This window comes from Suncus etruscus, chromosome 12 (genome assembly GCF_024139225.1).
Source record: "Suncus etruscus isolate mSunEtr1 chromosome 12, mSunEtr1.pri.cur, whole genome shotgun sequence".
In the NCBI taxonomy this organism is placed as follows: Eukaryota; Metazoa; Chordata; class Mammalia; order Eulipotyphla; family Soricidae; genus Suncus; species Suncus etruscus.
The window spans coordinates 91,493,299-91,509,225 of record NC_064859.1 but is presented as its reverse complement, the minus strand read 5'-3'; the positions used below and the strand labels follow the sequence as shown (position 1 = coordinate 91,509,225).

The 15,927-nt window shown below is 48.0% G+C and overlaps 1 protein-coding gene across 2 annotated transcripts in view; it reads right to left on the bottom strand.

Moving 5' to 3' along the window:
- The window catches only part of MAPRE3 (microtubule associated protein RP/EB family member 3), a 59,947-nt gene extending 54,357 nt beyond the window's left edge, over positions 1-5,590 (bottom strand). For both annotated transcript variants that reach the window (XM_049784490.1, XM_049784491.1), the window contains exon 1: positions 5,456-5,590. The gene's annotated coding sequence lies outside the window, so the exon portion shown is untranslated. The remainder of the gene's footprint in view (positions 1-5,455) is intronic.
- Positions 5,591-15,927: the final 10,337 nt, after the last annotated feature.

Here is a 15,927-nt window from a genome sequence, read left to right as displayed (position 1 = left end):
ATATATCCTTCCCATAAAGGTTAAAGGCCTTTTTGGTCAATAACTAAAAATTAAACTAGCTGTTTGGCATAGTGATGATTACATCAACTGGTTAAGAGACAGAGAGATGCAAAAACTGGGAAGAGGAGGTACGGAATGTTGTGATGGGGATTCCCTGGTGCTGCCAGAAATCAGCAGCTGCAGAAGGTCCTACCTCCCATCTGAGCCTGGCTGGGTACAAGGTGGGGTGCCAGAGAGAAGAAGTACTAACCCAGAAGGGTAAAGACAATCATATTTTCTTGACCAAATGCCTCTATAGAAAACAACCTTTGTAATTGCAAAGGTCTTAATTAAACGACAAAAGCGTCTAGACGTCTTGTAATCATCCATCTCAAAAGCAGTCAAGTCAAAGTTCTCCTTTGAGTTTCCTTGACTATCTTCCACACCCCAAAACTAACATCTCAGAGTTGCATTTGCCTTTTTTTTTTTTGGTTTTGGGTTTTGGTTTTTGGGTCACACTCAGTGGTGCTCAAGGATCACTCCTGGAGACCATGTAAAGTGTTGGTGCCAGGGACTGAATCAGGATAGGCTGCCTGCAAAGCAAGAGTCTTCTCCGAGGTACTGTGGCAATGCAAGTGCCATCCATCCCTGCTGGATGCTTTGGGGCCCAGCCTTTCCGGTCTTCAGACATGTCTCCCCGTGGCTCACTGCCCAGTGAAATTTACAGGAACTGAGTCATTTGTGTTGTCCCATGTGCATGACCTGCCGGCCCCCTTAATTACGTGGCAGTCTCTGCCTTGATCCTATCTGGGACAATTACCGTCCCAAATGACTTCCCTTTATGCTTCCTTCTCCTCCTCCCTAAGCCAACAGACAGCTCCTGGCCCAGGCCCTCTAGGTCTCCCCGGTCACAGAGGTGTAAAGTCACTACTACGGGGCAGGAGGTTTTCTGCAGGTTTTCTGCTTCTTTCTGCAGATGAAGATGAGAAGGCTCCGGACTGGCTGCGCCTCCCCTCCCGTAAGCACTCACAGCCAGGTCTCTCCAAGTCACTGCTGGGCTGGCCTGCTCACTCAGTCTTTCAGATAACCAGGTCAGCCGAACACATGCAGACAAAGGGGCATTTCAGATGCTCTGATGTGGATGTGGGCACTCTGAATACCTTTGTCAGGGACAGGGTTTCATGGCCCCAGTCGTGTGTGTGTGTGTGTGTGTGTGTGTGTGTGTGTGTGTGTGTGTGTGGTGTGTGTGTGTAGATAGAAAAAATGAAAAGAAAGAAAAAAAGAGACAGGAGAGACAGACAGACCGACAGACAGACACAGACGAATAGGGCTGCCAAAGAAGACCTGAATGAAGGTCCAGGATGGGTGAAGTCACAGCTGCATTTGGCAAACATTTTTTTTTTTCAGTTTATACCCTAGTGAACTAAAATAACAATCGCCACCTCTTCTGACCTGACACCTCAGTTTTCAGCTGATCCTTGCGGCCCCTTGGGGGAACAGACTTTTCATTCCAGGCTCAAGGGCCAGCACTGACTCAGGCCGATGAGCCGGGAAGAGCAACTGCAGAAAGGCCAAGCTCAAAGCCCTTGTCCACCTGCTTTCCTAGGCCCTTCCCCAAGAAGTCCAAGTACAAGAGTGGCCTCTGGCAACTGGAAGATAAGCCAGGGGCTTCCACCAGCACTGGCTCCTCCTCTCACCTCAGTCAGTGTCCTGGACTCTGCTTTCTGGAAGGCAGCGAGTACCCTCAGAGGTGCCCAGCAGAGGAAGCTTCGGAGCCCAGTTTGGCACCTGCTGAGTGTGGGGTGATGTGAATCAAAAGAAGCAGAACCTTCCACAAGTCAGAATGGGGGAGGACCAATTATTATTATTATTATTATTATTATTATTATTATTATTATTATTATTGGTTTTTGGGTCACACCTGGCAGCGCTTAGGGGTTACTCCTGGCTCAACGCTCAGAAATTGCTCCTGGCAGGCTCAGGGGAACCATATGGGATGCCGGGATTTGAACACCATCATTCTGCATGCAAAGCAAACACCCTACCTCCATGCTATCTCTCCAGTCCCCAATTATTATTTTTAAGGCGGCAAGAATAAATATTTAATTAGACCGTGTGACACTGAATTTTCGCCTGGCTTTGCAACAGCTCAGACAATAAAGCAATGTCTTGTCTACAGGGCTAATTACAGGCCGCTAAATTACTTTTATTAAACCCTCTGGAATATCGAATCGGAGGGATGAGGCAATAGTGATGCTGTGGATGCCAATGCCGGCTCTCATCTGGAAACTTGGGTTCTAATCTTGACTTGGCCATGAGCAGCCGCCACATTCATTCTCGAGGGGGGGGGACAGTGCCCCCATGTTCACGCCTGCATTAGCTGGGTGACCCCCAGGTAAGGCATTAACTTTTGGTGTCTCATGTCCAAATCTGGAAATGAGGACACAATGAACTCCATCATCTTAAGTCCTTTCCACTTCTCACATCCCTTGTGTATGTTGAGGAGGTGGAGGTTTAGGGAAGGGCGCTGTTGGGGAGCATGACACATGCTTTGGGATCTTTGTAAATGTGTGAACCAATCAGGGCTGCTGCCACTGCTTTAGAAAAACAATCACAATGTCCCGCTCAGCTTCTGAAAGATGTTACCTGGGTAATTTCAGGTAAATAAAATGTTTGCCAGTTGGCTGGGTTTCTGGAAGGTGCCATTTTTAGGCTCTGGGTTAGATGTCCACCTAAAACATTCCTGTGTTCAGTTGCCGAGCACCAAACATGACATACAAACATGTCCTGCAAATATGACTGACCCAGTAAGCTGGATCGTGGGACGGACTTAGCAGGTCTGTTCCCATCCTTTTTCTTCTTCTTCTTCTTCTTCTTTTTTTTTTTTTTTTTTTGGTTTTTGGGTCACACCCAGTGGATCTCAGGGGTTACTCCTGGCTTTACACTCAGAAATCGCTCCTGGCAGGCTCAGGGGACCATATGGGATGCCGGGATTCGAACCACTGTCCTTCTGCATGCAAGGCAAACACCTTACCTTCATGCTATCTCTCCAGCCCATAGGGATCATTCTTCTTAGGCACAACAAATCCCTGTTTTACACTTTGCCACTTCCGGGCTGTTCTAAAGTTTCCAAGATGAGGCCACCCCTGGGAATCGAGGTGTGTATTTTGACCAGGGCAGGTGGCAAGAAATGAGTTGACCTGAAAGCTGTTGATAAGTGGTGGGTATGTCTGAGGATCACAGAAAGGCGGGTCCACAAAACCACAACACAGGTGACACAGATGTCATTCTAACTTAGTTCAAGTCCTTGCCCTCTCTTCCACCACCACCCATCTGCAGAATTAGCTTCAGTGACAGCTGGACGGACAGGGGCTGAGACCCAGCAAACGCTCGTTTCCCAAGCGTGGCGCTTTGAAAAGCATTCCAGCAGTACCTTGTAAAAAACCAGGCTGGATTTCAAAGGCAAGTTCACCCACACAAAAACCGCAGAGTGGCCGGCAAGAGAACTAGCCCACAGCACACCCCGACAAGGGTGCAGTCTCCTCGCCCTCCCCTCCTAGCCAGCCCTGACACATTTTCTGCTTCTTCATTCACAGCCCTCCAGCCCCGTCCCTATCGCTGATTCCCAAAATACACTCCTGCCAGGAGGAGCAGCTCTCGGGCACAGCTGTCTGCCCCAAGGAATGCGAATCTTGGGCCCACCATTCCCGCTGCCCACCAGCAGGTGCATCATGCCAAACCCCAGACTGGCATCCAACACCCCAAGACACGGCACTCGGCTGCTTGGTGGGGGGGGTGGCAGTCCCCCCCCCACCTCATCTCTATGTTTAAAACTAGGGCGACAGCCGTCTTCGCTGCTGTAAACTTATCTGATGGGCATGGGGGCAGGGTGGGGCTCCGAGGAGGCTGCCAACGGGCCATGATTGAGCACAGTTTCAGGAGTGAAGTTGTTCCCTCTCTGAGTGGCAGAGGTCAGAAATTCCAAATTCGGGGTGCCTTTGCCTGAATTTCCAGCAGTGGCTCACCCCTTCCTTTGGCGGCCAAAGTCCTATTATAGGTGAACTGGAGATTGACACATGATTTTTAAGAGTCCAGAGAAATCTGGAAACTAAAGTGTGTGTGTGGAGAGGGAGGGAGGGAGAGAGGAAGAGAGAAGAGAAAGAGAGAGAGAGAGAGAGAGAGAGAGAGAGAGAGAGAGAGAGAAGAAGAAGAAGAAGAAGAAGAAGTTGGCACAATACTGGAGAGTCCTGAGTCCAGGCATGTTTACTTCTGGGGCACCCACTTAAACTTTAGCTCCATTTCCGATGGGAAAAGAAAACAGTTTTGATCACCATCTCTTCCAGGATTGGAGAATGCAAGACGAGCAGGTGCACTAGCAGCTGACAAAACCAGGGAATTGTCGGGCTCTGCCAGACACCCCCTATCCGGTGACAGTGCCCCCAAAGACTCAGAACCCCAGGACATAGGGTGGGGGGCCAGGGGTGAGAGTCACACGAACCAACTTCAGCACTCCTTGGCTCTAGGCATGAGCCCTGTGACAAAGCCATCGCCCAGCTGGGTGCCAGCCAGAATTTAAGGGTATGGGACAGGCCTCAACCTCCCAGCATATGCACAGTAGACACTCAGGATGGTCTCAACACTCCCCAGGCGATTATTCACAACAACACGAGGGAAGTGCAGGAATTTCAACTCCCACCAACTGATGGGCAGGCAGACAGATATGCAGACAGACTCTCTTTCCCAGGCCTGGCCCAAAGGTCACAACATCTCAGCACACTGGAAGCTGCCCTGCACTGGGGCTGAGGGGTGGGATATTCACCACCAAACAGTCACCCCCAATATCCTCAGCCAAACCTCAGGCCCAGCAGAGACATTGCAGAAACTTGGTGCATTTATTTGCCCCGAAATCCTAGTTAACGAAAGTGGGCTACCCAATTCGATCCAATTCGTACCCATCCCATGGGTCCAGGTAGAGCACGAGGTAGAAGAAGCCCCAAGGTTGGAGCAAGCCACAGTGTCCCCTGTCCCCTTTCCTGCCTCCCTTCCTCTCTGCCTGTCATTCTGGAGGTGGGAGAGAACCAGGAAGGCCAGAGCTGAGCTGTCAGGCCCCCAAAGACAGAAGGAAGCAAAAAGGGACAGAGAAGAGGAGGGGAAGCAGTTTGCAAGTTGGGGGTACAGGACCCCCAGATGGGTCTGGAGGGTGAGCAGGGCAGGAAGGGAGGAAAAGAGGGGAGCTGGGGGTGGGTGGGGAAAGGAGGCCTGGCTGCAAGGCCGGCAGCAAGGAAAGCACCCCAAAGGGAGGATGGAGCGATGGCAGGGTGGGAGGCGGCCCGGGGGTGTCGGTGCAAGCTGGGGGTGCTGATGGGGATTTGGGGGTGAGCCTGGTTCCCCTCCCCCTCCCCCAGCCTGGGCCCGGGGCCTCCCGCTGACTCAGCCCCGCGACGCTGGGGGGCCGATCGCAGGGGTTGGGACTCACAGTGCTCACGGGGGGCTCCGGTGGAGGCTGCTGGGGGGGCAGCGGACGGGACGGCGGGGTGGGAGTGGGGGGCTCCGGGGTGCGGAGGGGTCTGAGTCGAGGCCGCCGCGGTCTCCCGGCTTCAACGCACCGAGACTGCGGGAGGGGAAGAGAGCAGTGCGCATGCGCGGTGCGGCCGCGGCTGTCAGTCCGAGGGGGCGGGGCCAGCGCCCGCCGTTGCCCGGCAACGGAGCAGCCGCTCCCCCCGCCCCGTTGCCACGGCAACTCGGAGAGCCGATTGCGGCTCGGAAACGGACGGTGGTACCCTGGGAAACACGCTCGGTCCGTTGCTATGGCAACGTGGATCCGCCTCTTCCGCTCGCCCCTAGCAACAAGGTAACAATTTCCTGGGCGCTGGCGAACAACCCAGCTACCAGATGATGGATGATGAAAGATGGAAGATGCAAGCGGGATGTTCATCCCTTCCCTTCTGGATTGCATTAAATCTGTACAATGTTTTGGGGAGTGTTGCCATTTTTTTCTATTTTTTTAATAAGAATTTTTATTTTGACCAAAGTGGATTACAAATCTTTCACAGTAATATTTTAGGTACTTAGTGACATTGAATCAGGGGCATTCCCACCACCTATGTTATCCTCCCTCCTCCTGTTCCCAGCATGCATCCCACATCCCCCTTCTGTACCCCTCCCCATTCCCGGGCTGCTAGTATAAGTGGTTCCCTCTGTGTCTAGCTTGTTGTAGATTGGGTATCGATTCTGGTGTCGTTGACTTTGGATTTGATGTTTTAAGTCTGATCATTTTTTTGTTTCTACTTAATGTTCATACGACTGTTTGGTAGTATTGTCATTTTAATGATACTATTAATCCTGTCAATCCATGAGCAGGGTATGTGTCTCCATTTCCTTGTGTCCCTTCTTCTCTTATTTCTTGAAGCAGGCTTTTGTAGTTTTTTTTTTTTTTGTATAGGTTCTTCTATTCTTTCGTTAAGTTGACCCCAAGATATTTGAGTTTGTGGGACACTCGTGTGAATGGGATTTTTGTTTTGCTTTGTTTTTGGGTCACACCCGGTAGTGCTCAGGAGTTACTCCTGACTCTACACTCAGAAATTGCTCCTGGCAGGCCTGGGGGACCATATGGGATGCAGGGATTTGAACCACCATCCTTCTGTATGCAAGGCAAGGCAAGTGCCCTATCTCCACGCTATCTCTCCAGCCCTGGGATTGTTTTTTTTGGGGGGGGAGAGGGGGGAGATCACACCCGGCAACACTCAGGGGTTACTCCTGGCTTCCTGGCTCTATACTCAGAAATCACTCCTGGCAGGCTGGGGGGACCATATGGGATGCTGGGATTCGAACCACCTTCCTTCTGCATTCAAGGCAAACACCCTATCTCCATATTTCTTTGGCCCCAGGATTGTTTTTCTAAGGTCCATTTATTCTCTATCATTATTGGTGTATAAGAAGGCCATTAATTGACTTTTGCATGTTAATTTTGAAGCCTGCTACTTTGCTATATGAACCTACTGTTTCTAGAAGCTTTTTGACAGAGTCTTTAGGGTTTTTAAATATAGTATCATGTCATCTGCAAACAGTGAGAGCTTGACTTCTTCTTTACCTTTCTGGATGCTCTTGATATCTTTTTCTTGCCTAATCGCTATGGCAAGCACTTCCCAGTACCATGTTGAATAGAAGTAGAGAGAGAGGGCAACCTTGTACCAAATTTTAGTGGAAAGAATTTTAGTTTATCTCCATTGATGATAGTATTTGCCATTGACTTGGAGCAGGGACAAGCTCAGACATCCTGCTCTCCCAGGTTTGCAGCTTCTTCTGGAAATGCTGGTTCTGGTGGCCGCATTGCATTTCCTCCAGGCCCAGTGGAGAGACATTGCAGAAACTTGGTACATTTATTTACTCTGAAATCCTAGTTGACAAAAGGGGCTACCCAATTTGGGTCCATTCGAGCTCACCCTTCCCAGGATGCATTTGCAAAAATGCAAAATGCAAATATGCGGCTTTTTCGCCTTCTGTCCTAATGGCTTCACAACCGTTTCCTAACTAGTTTTCTAACTAGTTTTCTCTTGGATTATGAATGTTTCCAGATTCCCTGTTCCAAGCCTTGTGCCGGATCGCCTCAGTTTTTCTAACTACTTTTCTGCATATCTCTTTTTTTTTTTTTTTTTTTTTTTTTGGTTTTTGGGCCACACCCTGTGACGCTCAGGGGTTACTCCTGGCTATGCGCTCAGAAGTTGCTCCTGGCTTCTTGGGGGACCATATGGGACGCCGGGGGATCGAACCGCGGTCCGTCCTAGGCTAGCGCAGGCAAGGCAGGCACCTTACCTCCAGCGCCACCGCCCGGCCCCTTCTGCATATCTCTTGGCCAGTTCTCCATTGCTCTCTGACCACTTTTCTGGCTCCCCTTTTGTTTTCTTGGTGCAAATGACTTCTGATATTTTTTATTGCCTCTCTCAGCCCTGCCACCCAGGGATGCCTTGAGTTCATCTTTGCCCACTTCCTACAAACCTCCTTTTCACCAACACCCAGCCTGGTTTACACTCTATCCCACAGAGCATTGTGCCCTGTGTGGGCAGGAATTTTGTCCATTCATCAGCCCCCTCAGCCTCTGGCACAGAATCTGATGCAAGGTCACGTTCTCGAGGTGACTGAGTCAAAGCAAAGACAAAAGTCTTCATTATTAAAAAAAAAAGTGGGGGGTGTTGGGTCAGATCCAGCAATGCTCTGCGCTAGGGATCACTTTTAGTGATGTTGGGGGCACTATGTTGATGTAGGGTTTTGAATCCAGGTTGGCAGGTGCAAGGCAAACACCTGACCCATTATACTATCACTCTGGCCCCAAGGACTTCATTCTTTTTTTGGGGGCCACACCTGTCGGTGCTCAGAGTTTACTCCTGGCTGCTCATGCACTCAGAAATTGCTCCTAGCTTGGGGGGACCACATGGGATGCCAGGAATTGAACCCAGGTCCATGCTGGGTCAGCAGCGTGCAAGGCAAACACCCTACCACTGTGCTATCTCACTGACCCCAAAGTCTTTATTCTGACTTCCTCAGACCTGACTTGACTGATCCAAGTTTCAATTAGCATCTTCTTTGGGGTCCTCAGACCATCTGATCTTTAAGAGTTACTCATTTCGGGGCCAAAGAGATAGAATAGAGGTAGGACATTTGCTTTGCATGCAGAAGGACGGTGGTTTGAATCTCTGCATCCCATATGGTTCCCCAAGCCTGCCAGGAGCGATTTCTGAGCGTAGAGCCGGGTGTGACCCCAAAACAAAACAAAACAAAACAAAAGAGTTACTTCTTTTTTTTTTTTTTTTTTTGGCTTTTGGGCCACACCCACCGGTGCTCAGAAATAGCTCCTGGCAGGCACGGGAGACCATATGGGACCCTGGGATTTGAACCAACCACCTTTGGTCCTGGATCAGCTCTTGCAAGGCAAACACCGCTGTGCTATCTCTCCGGGCCCCATGTGAGTTACTAAGTTCTATGATGATGCTCCCACTCTCTAATTTCCCCCTTTCCAGTGGTACTCAGGAAATATTCCTAGCTCTCTGCTTAGGGGTCACTCTTGGTGATGCTCAGAAGACCATAAGTAGTGCCAGGTGTCCAATAAAGTTGGTCGCATGCAAGGCAAACACCTCAACGCTGGGGCCCTCACTTTCCCTCTCCCTGTCCAAATGCAGGTCATTGAAATCATTGGCACAATGGCATCTCTGACTCCCCAGTCCTTTCTTCTACCCTCTTCTGACTGTGTCCTCACTGACGCCTTCCTAGCCTCCACTGCTGACCATCTCCACCATCTTGCCCTGTTGCTATGAAGCCCTTTGCATGAACATACCTGGATCCCACTTGACTTGGAGGCAAGAAGGCTGGGAAGCTTCTTTCTGTGGGAGGCAGTCCAGAAGACACCAAGGAACATAATCTCTCCAGCACTCACACCCGGTAAGATGTCTCCACCCAAGCAATGTGGGGCTGATTCCTGCCATGTGATTGGGCACCCAGAGCCATTATAAAGGATTGCTGCCCTGCTTCCTGCCTTCTTTCTGTGGGAGGCAGCCCAGAAGACACCAAGGAACATAATCACTCCTCAGCTGCACTCATTTTTTAATCCCTGAACCCCACTCCTGCACATAGTAAAAAAAAAAAACAACACACACTACAAACTTCACAATGGGGACATTTTGCAGTACAACCTCATGTATAGAGAATCAAGATGGCTGCTCTGATAATCCGAAAAGTACCAAAACAGTTAGGTATCCTCTCAAATAAGATGTTTAGAGAAGAATTATGGAAGATGTTCATGGAGTTCAAAAAAAGCATCAATAGACTTGAATGGAGTACAAATAAGAATCAAGAGGATTTGACGATTGAAATTAGAAAATTTCGGGGCCGGAGAGATAGCATGGAGGTAAGGCGTTTGCCTTTCATGTAGAAGGTCATCGGTTCGAATCCCGGCGTCCCATATGGTCCCCCCGTGCCTGCCAGGAGCAATTTCTGAGCATGGAGCCAGGAATAACCCCTGAGCACTGCCGGGTGTGACCCAAAAATCACCAAAAAAAAAAAAAAAAAAGAAATTAGAAAATTTCACACTGAAATAACAGGTCTGAAAAACTCAGCTTATGAATTGAAAACCTCAATGGAAAGCCTCTCCACTGGAGTAATGGCAGCTGCAAATGGGGTCAGTGAGCCAGAGAATGACATGCAGAACAACTCCACACAGCAGAAAAGATTGGAAAAGAATCTTAAACAAATGATCAGACAATGTCTAAACTACTCAAAGAATGTGAACCAAAGAAAATAGAAGTGTTTGATAAACTTTACTGAAAGAACACAGGAATCAATAAAGTCCCAGAAACCCAGAACAAGAATAATAAGAGGAGTTGGAGGAAGAGTGAGAACAGGAAGAGGAGGAAGAAGAATTTTAAGAAGAATAAGGCAAAGAAGAAGAGTAAGAAAAATAAGGCAAAGAAGAGGAAGAATAAGGTGAAGAGGAGTAAGAAGAATATTGTGAAGAATAGTAAGAAGAGGGGGAAGATGAAAAGGAAGAAGAAAAAGAAGAGGAGGAAGGAGAGTAAGAAGAGGGCAAAAAATGGTATGAAGGGGAAGACAAGAAAAGAAAAAGAGGAGGAAGAAGAGGAGAAGGAAGAAAACAAAGAGAAGAAAAAAGAAGACAAGAGGAGGAGGCTAAGAATGTCGTTCAATTTGTTGAGTAGATGACCTGTATTTCTATCTCAGTGACTAGATTTGATCCCAAATGATGTCATGTCCAAGCTCTATTATTCTCACAAATTGTATGAATTCAATATATTTGTATGTATAAAAATATGTGATATACTGATGCATACTCACATCTAATAAAACAACTGTAAAAAAATACAGGCAGGGGTGGGAAGGTGGGAGGGGGCAGTGATGGTGGGAATGCTGCACTGGTGAAGGGGGACGTTCTGAAACCCAACTACAATCACGCTTGTAATCATGGTGCTTAAATAAAGATTTTAAAATAAAAGATGACTGGGAGACAAGATGTTCTCTCTCTGGACATCTCAGGAGTTGGAAGACACAGCTTTGCATTCTCTTCTGAGCTGTGTCCAACTCCCAGAGTTCTTGCTTCAGAACTCTTGGTGTCAGAACACCCTACTGGGCCCATTGCCTCAGGGAAGGAGAAGACAACTGATGACAAAATCAGTAAGAAAAGAGAGAGATATGCAGCCAGAATGATAGCACAGTGGGTAAGGCAATTGCCTTGCATGTGGCTGACCTGGGTTCGGTCTCTGGCATCACATAGCATCCCCTGAGCACCAACAGGAGTAATTAATTCCTGAGCACAGAGCCAGGAGTTATGGCCAGGTGTGGCCTCAAAACAGACAAGTTTCCTACAGGTGCTAACTGGTTTCTCTTGAGTGCCCTGATCTACTTTTAGCTCCTTTCAAATAAATAATGAACACGGGGGGCCGGGCGGTGGCGCTAAAGGTAAGGTGCCTGCCTTGCCTGCGCTAGCCTTGGACGGACCGCGGTTCGATCCCCCGGTGTCCCATATGGTCCCCCAAGCCAGGAGCAACTTCTGAGCACATAGCCAGGAGTAACCTCTGAGCGTTACTGGGTGTGGCCCAAAAACCAAAAAAAAAAAAAAAAAAAATAATGAACACGGCCAGTAACTGTTACCAGCATCACAACCCATGCTGGTTGGGGCAGCTCTGCTAGTTCTAACCTCACATCTAGCCCAGGAGTCAGGCAGTAGCTCAAGAGGTGGCACATGCACATGACTGGGTACATGGGGTCAGGGGGGGGGCCTATATGACTCCCTGCTCCACTGGGCGTGGTCCCATAAGCATCACCTGCTTCTGCTGAGCCAAATTCTGTGGGGAGTGACCCCAGCCCCCAGCACTGCTGGGTGTGGTTCCTATAAAAATCATAAGGGGCCAGAGAGATAATATAGCACAGTGGATAGGGCACTTGCCTTGCACATGACCAATTTTCAGCAGCTGATATGGTCTCCCGAGACAACCAGAAATGATTCCTGAGCACAAAGCCAGGCAGAAGTTCTGAGCATTGCTGAGTGTGACTCCCCTAAATAAAAAGGAGGAAGAGAAGAAGGAGGTGGAGGATAAATAGAAGGATGAAATGAGGAGGAAGAAGGAGGAGGAAGATGAAGATGAAGACAAAGACTAAGACAAAGAAGATGAGGAGGAGGAAGAAGAGGAGGAAGAGGAGGAGGAGGAGAAGGAAAAGGAGGAGGAGAAGGAAAAGGAGGAGGAGAAGGAGGAGGAGGAGAAGGAGAAGGAGGAGGAGGAGTAAAAGAAGGAAAAGGAGAAGAGAAGGAGAAGGAGAAGAAAAAGGAGGAGGAAGAGAAGGAGGAGAAAGAGGAGGAGGAAGAGGAGGAGGAAGAAGAGAAAGAGGAGGAAAAAGAAGAAGAGGAAGAAGGAGAGGAAAGGAAGAAGAGGAGGAGAAAGAAGAGGAGGAGGAGGAAGAAGAGGAGGAGGAAGAAAAAAGAAGGCAGTGGCATAGTGGTAGGGCATTTGTCTTGCATGCAGCCAACCTGGGTTCAATTCCTGGCATCCCATATGGTCCCTCTGAGCCTGCCAGAAGCGATTTCTGAGTATAGAGCCAGGAGTAACCATTGAGCACAGCTAGGTGTGGCCCATAACCCTCCCTCCCAAAAAAAAGAAGAAAAGGAAGAAAAAGAATGAAAAAAAGTAAATAAAACAAAGGGAAGACTGAACAATGGTGGTTATACATGCTCAAGAGTGAGCGATAAAGAATGCTTCTGGGGGACCAGAGTGATAGCACAGTGGGTAAGTCATTTGCCTTGCACGCGGCTGACCCAGGTTTGATCCCCAGCGTCCCACCATATTGTCCCTCAAATCCCACTAGAAGTGACTCCTGAGCACAGAGCTAGGAAGTAACTCCTGAGCACTGCTAGATGTGGCGAAAGAGAGAGAGAGAGAGAGTGAGAGAGAGAGAGAGAGAGAGAGGAAGAGGAGGGAGAGAAGGAGGGAGGAAAGGAAGGAGGGAGAGAGCCACGTCCATTCACCCTGTGAGCCTCGCAGAACTAGGAGGAGTGAACTAGGGACTTTTGCTTGCAGCTCTGGCCCTTTGAACATCTTCCTGCCTTGTGATCTTTCACCTTCTAGTTACCCTCTGGTTTCCCACCTCCATGAGTGGTCCCAGCCTCTCAGAGGTCTCTTCACATCGATTAACTCCACTAACAGTGGCCAAAGCCTGCAAAGGTCTCAGAAGCCAAAGCTCAGGAGACGAGCGGGCGATGATCTGGATGAGATGAAATCCTCACTAGCCCTCTATCAGGCAAACAAACTCTGTTTCTTCATCTGCAAAGCAAAAAGACCAATAGAAAAAAAACTCAGTATTTATAGCAGGATTCAATGGGATCAAGGGTATCAAGGGTGTAGGGCAATGCCTGGTGTGTTGAGGTTCATTACTAAACAGCAGCAGTTAGGGGGCCAGAGAGATAGCACAGAGGTAGGGCATTTGCTCTGCATGCGGCCAATCTGGGAGGAATCCAGTTTGATTCCTGGCATCTCATATGGCCCCCAGTCTGCCAGGGACAATTTCTGAGTGCAGAGCCAGGAGTGACCCCTGAGCGCTGCTAGGTGTGACCCAAAAACCAACCAATCAATCAATAAATTAAAAAAAAAAAAGCCAAGTGTTGGACTCTGGGGAGGGATCTCATTGGGCTAAGTGCAGGCTTCACATGTACATGCCCAGGTATATTCCTGACATCCCGGGATCCCAGGCCCTAGGTTGCTAGGAGCAACCCCCAAGCACTGAGCTAAAATTGGCTCTAAAGAAACAAAGCAGGTCGAAGTCTGAGCGGTGTAGGTCTTCCGTGGTAGAGGATTGCTTCCAGGTGATGTTATAGACCAGCCTGGATGTTTCGTGGATGGCTTTCCTGGTTCAGGGGAGAATGGATTATGCCCTTTCTTCTGAGGTCTTCTGAGACTTCGACCTGCTCAAAAGAGACTTCCCTTAACACTGAGAAGACTTAACAACAACAACGACCTGCTTACAGGACAGGGCTCCCTGCATTGCCCTTTGATTGTGAGGTGAAAGAGAGGATGCTCCACATCCTGACTTCAATGTAAGATATGCAGATTACAGGATCTTTAATACAGAAACATGATACCAACAACAGAGACTGTGTGAAAAATAAAAGTGTGTTGGCACTACTTACAATGTATTGGATTGGACGATCTAGCTTGCATGGAGCCTAGACTTGGTCTTGTGCCAGGAAACTTCAGGGGTCTGGTCTCTTTGTACTTAGGCCAAGGTTATTTCTTTCCATGTCCCTCATATTTTGGTGGGCCTATGCAAACAACAATTGCCACTCTAACACCATTTTTACTGTGCTCCTTTGACTCTAATCCTTAAAAAGAACTCACTTAAAATTTGAGGTTAACTTAAGCTAATATGCATGTATATGGAAATGTAAGAAAATACTATGCCTGTAATGTTTAAGGAGTTATGTAAGTTTTATGGCTTTAGATTGCCTTGTGTACTGTTAAGAAATATTATAATGTGTTACAATCTGGGGACTTGAGGGACAAAGTAATTGTACATGGATTCTGTCTTTTTTATCTTAATGTTCTTTGGCTGAAATTTCAAAGTTAAGATATCAGCAAGGGGACTTCTGAGAATTATGTTATGGGTGATTGTCCTTCCACTGTAACTTTAACTTGTCCTCTTTCTTTGCACCCTTGTTCTCATAATTAAAAATAAAAATAAAAAAAAAAGAAACAAAGCAAACAAACACAGCCAAGTGTTGGACTGAGAGATAGTTTAATGGACGGAAGCACCTATTTCATAGGTAGGAGTCCTCGGTTCAAATCCAAGCACTTCATGATCCCCCAGGCACTTCTGGGGGCAATCTCTGATCACCACCATGTTGTCCAAATCTAGACAAAGAAAAAAAGGGGTGTTATATAGTCTTTTTTCCCCCTTGTTTGCTCCAGGAATGAAATCCAGGATCTCACATATGCAAAATTCCCTGAACTACACCTAGGCTTGTCCATTCTTTAGAGGAACTTCCCAGATCAAATAGTTTAATGCTACCAGAACTTTCAATATTTCTTCCACACGAAGGGAAACAAATTCATTCTGCTCCTCCTGCATGCAAATGCCTGGGAAAAGCTCCTCCCAGAACCTCCCTCGTCACTTCCTAGGGTTGTTCTCATGACTATTTCCACAGTGAACAACAGAGATGTAAGATGGGTGATTTGCTTAAGTCAAACAGCCCCTGGGCAATAGAATTGCGGTTTGACCAAAATGGTTATCAAAACATCTTCCACAGTCCTTTGCTTCCAGTGCTTTCTGTTTGGTAATTTTTTTTTTAACCCCCCAGTTAAAGATGACTTTCCCCCTTGAATTTATCCCTCAGTGGAGAAGCTAATCTTTTTTTATTTTATTTATTTTTTTATTTTTGGGCCACACTCAGTGGCGCTCAGGGATTACTCCTGTCTATGCACTCAGAAATTGCTCCTGCCTTCGGGGACCATGTGGGATGCCGGAGATCGAACCCAGGTCTGTTCTGGGTCAGCTGTGTGCAAGGCAAACACCCTACCACTGTGCTATCGCTCTGCCCCTGATCCCTGCATATGTAAGGTGGAAGGCAGAGACACCAGTGAGTAAATCTTCAGTTGTTAGATATAGCATTTAATTAAAATTTGAAATTTCGATAAACAACAGATTATTTTGTGTTGTTGTTGTTGTTGTTGTCTTTTTGAGCCACATTGGTGGCACTCAGGGGTTACTCCTAGCTCTGCACTAAAAAATAGCTCTTGACAGGCTCGGGGGATCACATAGGATGTGGGGGATTGAATGCTGGTCGGTTCTGGGTTGGCCACATGCCAGGTAAATGCCCTACTGCTGTGCTATTGCTCAGCCTCCAGATTCTTTTTGTTCTATTAGTGTTCCTTCTAGGTTTTCAAGTAGTGCTTATGGGGC